This window comes from Pseudophryne corroboree, chromosome 8 (genome assembly GCF_028390025.1).
Source record: "Pseudophryne corroboree isolate aPseCor3 chromosome 8, aPseCor3.hap2, whole genome shotgun sequence".
NCBI lineage: Eukaryota > Metazoa > Chordata > Amphibia > Anura > Myobatrachidae > Pseudophryne > Pseudophryne corroboree.
In genome coordinates, this window is record NC_086451.1 from 239761323 (window position 1) to 239770304 (window position 8982).

The 8982-nt window shown below is 43.0% G+C and overlaps 1 long non-coding RNA gene across 2 annotated transcripts; it reads left to right on the top strand.

Moving 5' to 3' along the window:
* Positions 1–1926: 1926 nt before the first annotated feature.
* On the top strand, positions 1927–5765 carry LOC134947659 (uncharacterized). 2 transcript variants are annotated; one of them, XR_010182685.1, is made up of 3 exons: positions 1927–2331; positions 3461–3584; positions 5609–5765. It is a non-coding gene; the product is annotated as an uncharacterized LOC134947659 (long non-coding RNA). The 2 variants fall into 2 exon arrangements; XR_010182686.1 differs by lacking the exon at positions 5609–5765 and adding an exon at positions 4778–5234.
* The last annotated feature ends 3217 nt before the right edge of the window (positions 5766–8982 follow it).

Consider the following 8982-nt stretch of genomic DNA (forward strand, 5'->3'; position numbering starts at 1 on the left):
CACTTTGAGAGGTTTGACATATGATCATTACCCTAATCAATCATAGCCAAAGAGCATAGCCCTATATACCATTGTGTCTTGACCACCCCGTGGTTCCATCAATACAGTAATCCTGTACTGGTCAAAGGGGAATGGGGGTATGACCTTCTCATGTCTACAACCCTTCCATACACTCTTTACCGATAAGAGACCAGAACATTTTATTTATAAAGATACGTTCTAACTGGCAACTTATTGGACAGATTTCAGGGAAGAACTCTGCATCATAAAAATGTGAATTAAAAGTTATGTTTTAAATATTCCATTTCAATTATTATATCTAATCTACTTCTTACATAAGAGTGCGCCCACACAAGAGCCTTCTTTTTTCTTCCCATTTTTCAAAGTTTGCATACTTTCTGGCTCTGGGTGCACCACCAACTAGGACAGCATAACACATATACGTATATATTTTTATATACCTTTTACCAAAAAGGGCTAATTTTGCCACTTTTTTCTCCCTTATTTGTTAAGGGTAACAAAAATACTGTCCAATTTTGGTCTCTCTTTCCTAATTCTACTATCATCCTTACCTAATAAAAATCCGGTGCCGGATCGCCCTTGGTTTCTGTACATTGCCAGAGTCTACAGCGCCGTTCAGAGAAGGGGGCCCACCCGGAGGAGCACACGGGCCCCCTCCTCTGTAGAAACGCCCCTGTTTACAGTCCTTTAATAATGGCAGGTCACGATCCTTGTTAATAAGGGGCCAACGTTGTTTGGCTGTAGCAGTGAGATTACTGCTCATCGGTGCAAATTGGTTTACCCAGATGATGTCTTTATTCCTTACCCTGTTACTGGACTTCTGTAACAGTACATCCCAGCTAAGACTTTGTGCTTTGGTTTTGGCTTTCAAAAGGTCAGATTTAGCATATCCTCGTTGCAGGAATTGGTCAATCATTAAGCCCATATGTTTCTCCTCTTCTTCCACTATATCACAAATTCTTCTGACTCTAAGAAGTTGCGAGTACGATAGACCTTTCTTGAGAGGTACTGGGTGATTACTGGATGCCTGTAAGTAATGAATTAACATCTGTGGGTTTTGTATACAGTGTGGTGGATAATTTTCCTTTATTACATAAGATCTTAACATCAAGGAAGTTAATTTCTGTATTGCTTATATTGTATGTGAATTTGATGTTCTCATCTTGCTGATTGATTTGTTCCATCATGTTAACAAACTCATCCCTGGTTCCACTCCACACAATAAACATGTAATCAATGAAGTACTTATATGCACAGATTTTAGAAGATTAACTCAATAATTGTGAGTCAAAACCAATTCAAGTAATTCTAGGAATAAGGACAATTGTTGGTAAGGAGCCTTCTTGTGGCCGCAATACCCCTTATGTGCGGTATGTTGATGTATAGGCTGACCACATCTACCGTACAGAGAAATATATCCGGCAGTGGATGGGTCAACTTGGCAAGTTCATTTAAGAACATTGTGGTATCTTGTAACTCTGTGTGTTCAGCTTGAGCTGCTGGCTGCAGGTAGTGATCGAGATATTTTAATACCTCATAGTACAGTTGTGGCACCCCATCCAAAGTACCTTCTCCCATTGTACATTAACTGTGGAGTACCTTATTTATATTTATACTGTATATATGTACCTGATTTATTGTAATACAATATTTATGTAAATATATATATATATATATCTGCATAGAGTGCCCTGTATATTATGCTCCTCATTCATTGGTGACAGTGGGGTGTTTGGTAGCCCTACTGAAGCTGCTTATGACATTGGGGACAGTGGGACAGCAACCATAAACTCAGCGCGTGGTAAGCAGGGACTCCCACCTGCACTCTGGGTTCACAGTGTGCATGCGGCTCCAGAACATTGAGTCAGCAGAGAGAGCCATTAAGTTGGCAGTTGGGTAGCCATGTTAGGATTGAGGGCTGGCAGGTAGAAGTGCCGGAGCTTACCAGAGGTGCAGATACGCTAGTGCATGTGGTCCCGTTCCCTGGTGCCTGTGAACGGCAGACAGCATCAGGCTAGTTCCTACGGTGCTTCCCCGGCTGAGGACAAGTTATCCTGTCACCCAGCATACAGCAGTGACCAAAGGAAGCAGAGCGGTGTTCAGCGTAGACCCTCCTGGGGAGCTGAGTGGCATCGGGCGGGAGAAAAGGTGGCACCATCTTTGACTAAGCCGTCCCAGAGGTGTGGCCCACCGGAGATTGATAGTGGAAGGAGGAGCAAGTTGAAGGGACATCTCATTCTCGAAAAGCCGAGGCAGACTGTGAGGCAGGTCTGGAAGCACCATATAAGGGCACTGCTGTCTACAAGAGAGGTAGTACAATAAGCACCACACTTCTCATTTACATAACTTAGTGCATAGGAGAGACATTAATTAACCACCTATTGACGTGTAAAGCTATCCAAGCCAGCTTATTTATTATTACTGACAGGAGTCCCTGCCAATAACAAGGCTGTAAAGAAGTGATATAGTGTCTCCAGTTCACAACCACAGCACAGACACAGTAAAACAGGCAGACTGCAGAAGTAGTAATTCAAAGATTACAGCCTATATTAGATATATAACATCTGCAGACCTCCAATTATTTCCTTAGCAGCCTGCACTAATAGAGGCGATTTGTATTGGTCCTTTATCTTCAGCCACTACCATCTACTCAATTACTTAAAGAGTCAGTCAGACAGAAACCTGAGATTACTACTAACAGTCACTGAACTTTTAATAAACCACTAATATTTATACATTCTTATGAGGAGCAGCACTTACCACTGTTAGGAGATCACTATGTAAGTGCTCACTTTTCCGCTATCTCAGTGAACCGGCAGAGATAGTGCAGGATTATAAACTGTCGTATTGCTGCATCCGCACAATATTATTTCTGGAGTGCACTGATCCCTGCAATCCCTGTGGATTTATACAAGGAAAGAGAAACTGCGGAAGCAAAGTTAGTGTTGTTTAACTCTCAGGAGACTCGTAACAGGGAACTGTTTCAGAGGGAAACGATACTCATTTAATAGAGACATACTGTAGCCAGGCTTTCTTAGCATCCTAAAGGATTCTTCACATGTGCACCAACATGGTAGAAGGGGTACCCCCATAGACTGTGATATTGTTACTGTATCGAAAATTTGGTGAATTATTATATTGCCGGCTAAGTTAATATTGATTGATTGATTGATTGATTGATTGATTAGTAAGGTGACCAGAGTGAGCATTGCATGACAAATACAGTTGAGGCTATAGTGTTGTATTAATCTAACAGGCCTTGTACTAACCTTATCAGCGTAAAATACTCTAGCGGTACCAGGTAAAGGAATACGCAGTGACACAGAGTTCCAGACCAATAAAACTTGTTTATTGTTTTTAGGTGCGTAAATTTTACTGCATCGTTGTAATGTAATTCTATTCAATGACATATTGTTATTGTGAGCTCTTTATGTTGCAGCATCCTTAGTATAGGACATCAGTTAATACACTGTGTGGCAAAAGCTTCAAAGAAGTTCTTATTGTTGAATCCTTCTGTGCCCCTTTGGGAAGAGTGGAGACCTGTTGAGTCAAGAAGAGACAAGGTACCTCTATAGTGACTGAGTACTTACCTGTAACTTATAAAAGCATACTTACCTTCCAACACCTATCTTTAGTACTTACCTGAGTGGGATATTACACAGTGACCCCCGGGTAGAAATGATGGGTCTACCTGGGGGATTAGTACTATTTTTATGTAGTTTAGGTATTAGATAAAACACTGATGTCACAGAAAATTCCTCCAGCTGTGATATCTGAATTTGTGGTGTAATCAGGTGCTGCTCCTCTGACCGTTTAAGGGTCTCCCTCAATTCTTTGATAAAGGTGTTGGTTGGATTAATTTGCAATTTCTTAAATTTCTTATAAACACTTGAATCATCGAGTTGTTTATTAGCTTCATCAATGTAATCCTTAATATCTAAGACAACAATCCCGCCCCCCTTATCAGCGGGGCGAATAACTATGTCCGTATATGTAAGGAGATCCCGTAATGCTTTTCTTTCCTTTTTGGATACATTATTATTATTCTGGAATGATTCCTTATTACAAAAATCCACAATTGTTCCCATCAAGACTTTATTATGACTTTTAATGGATGTGTTATTAGACACTGGGTCAAAGAGAGTTTATGACTTGAATTTATACTCCCTACTGGATGTAGAAGTCCCATAATAGTTTGTTTGTTGCCGAAATATTCCTTCAAGCGCAATTGCCGGTTGAACCTGCATAAATCAACTGTACATTGGAAAGGCGCTTTAAAAGTCACAAATGAGATAAGTATGTTATTGCAATGCACATATTTAATTAGCTCAGAATAAAATTCAATATAGCATCCATTTAAAATAAAAAAATAAAAATGTATAGAAAATACATAAGAAAAGAATTGGTGCAGATAATGTTACTCCCAACCAGAGTTGCGTGTGGATCAGGATGAATAAAGAGACCTGCTCCTGAATTATAGTCCCCTTTTATAGTCTCATGTAGACCCAAATGTTTGCTAAACGTGAATGATAGTTACCACAGGTGTATCCAAGGTGTTTAAGCGGTTCAATATTCCACAATATTGCAGAAGTGCACTTTTAATGGCACTTATCTATTAAAGTGGTATTGCTGTTAATATCTGGTTATTATATATATGAATGTAAATTAAATTATACACTTGTTATGGCCTATGTATGTATATTATACTCTATATATTTGTCCCTATTCATTTATAATATCTATAAACCCTTATCAGCAGCACTGTTAGCACCTTGAAAAAGTTGTGTGAACACAACGAAATGCGTTGGTGAGAGCTGCTATTCGTGGTTACTCCCTGGAGATACAGCATTTGGAGATTTGAAGACCTGGACCAAGTCCCCGCCATTGAACTATTTGGACCTTTGCCGCAGGGTAATACCTAAATCGTGGAAATCTCTTTACACCACTTCATCAAGGGACTGCCATATTGCGGAATGCTGAACCACTTAAACACCTTGGATACACCTGTGGTAACTATCATTCACGTTTAGCAAACATTTGGGTCTACATGAGACTATAAAAGGGGACTATAATTCAGGAACAGGTCTCTTTAATCATCCTGATCCACACGCAAATCTGGTTGGGAGTAACACTATCTGCACCAATTCTTTTCTTATGTATTTTCTATACATTTTTATTTTTTTATTTTAAATGGATGCTATATTGAATTTTATTCTGAGCTAATTAAATATGTGCATTGCAATAACATACTCATCTCATTTGTGATTTTTAAAGAGCCATATGTTTTATTGTGTGTAAATTTCTACTTGAGGTCTGACCAACCTCTTTGTTTAGCTGCTGTGTTGAACCTCCCTATTCAGCGCCTGGAGTCAATTATCCTAGGGTAATTTTCCCACTTTTTGTACATTGGAAAGGGTTGTAGTTATTAGTTATCGAAACTTAAACCACGTCTCAGGACAGCTTCCTTCTCCGTTGTAAGTATTCGTTTGGATAAGTTGTAAATTAATTTTTGGACCCTTTCTGCCTCTCACATTGCCGGGTGCGCCTGGTGTGGGCTCTTTAACAATGTAATTTTTGCCCCATGTAGGGGTGGACGCGCTGCAGAGTTTTTTGGAATGATTTGGTGCCTCGTCTTGGTCACTATTAGATGTTAACATCTCAGTAAAAGAGTCTGTTTCCAACAGGAATGTCTTTTTCCTCTGAAGGCGTGGATGTTGGAATTTGCGACCTGCTGTCTGGTTATTTGCCCAACAATAAACTCTTTTGTCCTCATAATCTTTGTTTACTGTAGCCAATTTGTTGCGCTTACATTGAATCAGATCACTATGATATTTATTGACCTGTGCTTGTCAGGGCAGGATTAGCAATGGGGCTGATGGAGCTACAGCTCCAAGCCCACACTCCAAATAGGCCCACAGCATCTGCATTGCTGTTGCTGCTGTAGACAGGAAAACAATTTCCGTCTACTGCAGCCAGCATCCTAGGCTCACCGCCACCAACCATCCCCCGCTGCCTGCATAGAGGTGGATCAAATACCGCCGAACGCTGCCACTGGCATAGAAGATTTGACTATGATGGCGGCACAGTGGAAGGCTTTCCAAGCCCTCCCTGTGCCACATACTCACTGGGACTAGGTGTCTCCGCCATGCCACAGACGTCACGGAATGTGACGTCACAAAGGTGTCCCCCACCACTACGCCCGCACCCAGCGAGACTCTCACTACAACACAGCACAGCCCTGCAAGCACTGGCAGCTCCATGAAGGCAGCATGTTGTCTGGCTGACAACTCCCCCTGACAGAGGTGAGGTGTCAGACACTTCAGGGCTGCCATGCTGCTGCTAATAAAGCTATAGAGTATAACTATAATAATATAATGAACAATTATATATAAATATATAGCATCACATCTAAATATGTGTATGTATATATATATATATATATATATATACATACACAGTATGTATATATATATATATATATACATTATATATATGTATAAGTGTATATATACAGTACACAGCATATATAAATATATATGTGCAGGGCCGGTGCAAGGTTTCTCGGCACCCTAGGCAAAACTTCAGCCTACTGACCTCAACAACCACCAAAACTCACTTCCTAACCCCTCACATGAAAGTGACTTATAAGTTCCACAACCACCACTTGCATTAAGTACAACAAGTATGTTTCTTTTAGATACCTCCTTAATTTTGTGATAGGCAGACTCAGTGCACCCCAGAGATCCCGACACCCTAGGCAGCTGCCTAAAGCTGCTTAATGGCAGAGCCGGCCCTGTATATGTGGATATATATGTGAATATAGAAATATATGTGACTATAGATATATATGTGAATATGTATATATATATATTTGAACCATGTGTGTGTATATATGTATATATATATATATATATATAGCTCATGTACCTGGCACTCCAAAGTGGACTGCAGGTCTTGAGCTTGCTGTGGTGCCCTCCTTGGTTTAAATACACCATGAGTACTGGTATTCAGTAGGCGGTACTCAGGAGACTGGTCACTGTTGTGAATAAATTCTATTTAATTCTGCGTTATCCTACAAATGTTTCGGGCCTCCACCCATTGTCAGGGACAAATAGTGCAATAAAGAAATGTTCAAACAATATATACCTAATATACAATTCCTTAAATTACTAAATCATACTCACCTGTGTGACACTGCCGTTCAACACACAGGTGAGTATGATTTGGTAATTTAAGGAGTTGTGTGTTAGATATATATATTTGCACATTTCTTTATTGTACTATTTGTCCCTGGCGATGGGTAGAGGCCCAAAAAACATGTAGGATAATGCTCCATGAAATAAAATACAGAAATAAAGGCAGGTACTTATACATCATGCAATACCATCAGGGAGGCATCTGACTGGCTTCAAATTTATTCTGCAGCAGGACAACAACCCCAAATATACAGCCAATGCAGTGGCGTAACTACTGCCCCCGCAGTCCTCGCGGTGGCTTGGGGGCGAGGGGCTGCGGGGGCGCCACTGATTTAGTGCAGACTGACATGCGGATGAGCGCCCGCATGTCAGTCTGCGGTCTCCTCTCCCTCCGCTGCTGTTAGGAGGGACACGGAGGGCACAGTGCGCGCCTCTCCTGTGTCCCTCCTGGGTCTCCGGCGGCCGCGGGTCTAATAAAGGAAGTGCCGTTCGTGAGCACTTCCTTTATTACAGTGACCCGCGGCCGCCGGAGACCCAGGAGGGACACAGGGAGGCGTGCACTGTGCCCTCCGTGTCCCTCCTAACAGCAGGGGAGCGGCGGCGGAGGAAGGGGGGGAACGACGCACTGAGGGGGCATATCTGGCACTGGGGGGATATATGGCACTGGGGACATATGTGGGAAGGGGGGGGGGGGAGAATATCTGGCACTGGGGACATATATGGCACTGGGGGGAATATCTGGCACTGGGGGGGGATATATGGCACTGGGGGGAATATCTGGCACTGGGGGCATATTTGGCACAGGGGGGGGAGATAATATCTGGCACTGGGGACATATATGGCACTGGGGGGAATATCTGGCACTGGGGGCATATATGGCACTGGGGGGGAATATCTGGCACTGGGGGCATATATGGCACTGGGGGGGGGGATATATGGCACTGGGGGCATATGTGGCACTGGGGGGGGATATCTGGCACTGGGGGCATATATGGCACTGGGCGGGGGGGATATCTGGCACTGGGGGCATATGTGGCACTGTGGGGGAATATCTGGCACTGGGGGCATATGTGGCACTGGGGGGTATATGTGTACCTGGCACATGGGGGGGGCTATATTTGGCACTGGGGGCATGTGAGTACCTGGCACCGTGGGGGAATATCTGGCACTCGGAGCACAGCCCTAGCAACAAGGACTACCTCCTAGCAACGAGCATGACACCCAGTGCATGAAACCCCTGGCAACGAGCATGACACCCAGTGCATGAAACCCCTGGCAATGAGCATGACACCCAGTGCATGAAACCCCTGGCAACGAGCATGACACCCAGTGCATGAAACACCTGGCAACGAGCATGACACCGAGTGTATGAAACCCCTGGCAACGAGCATGACACCCCGAGCATGAAAACCCCTGGCACCGTGCATGGAACCAAGAGCATGAAACACCTGGCAACGAGCATGACACCCAGTGCATGAAACCCCTGACAACGAGCAGGTAATTGAAAAGTAATTAGAAGCCTTACTGTAGGACCTAATGTGTAATGGGCATTACGGTGTGTGGCATAATGTATCACGGACATTGCGATGTGTGTCATAATGTGTCACAGGCATTACGGTGTATGGTATACTATATTGCGGGCATTGTGATATGTGGTATAATGTCTCAGGGTCATTGCAGTGTGTGGCATAATGTATCACGGACATTGCGGTGTGTGTCATAATGTGTCAGGCATTAAGGTGTGTGGTATACTATATCACGGGCA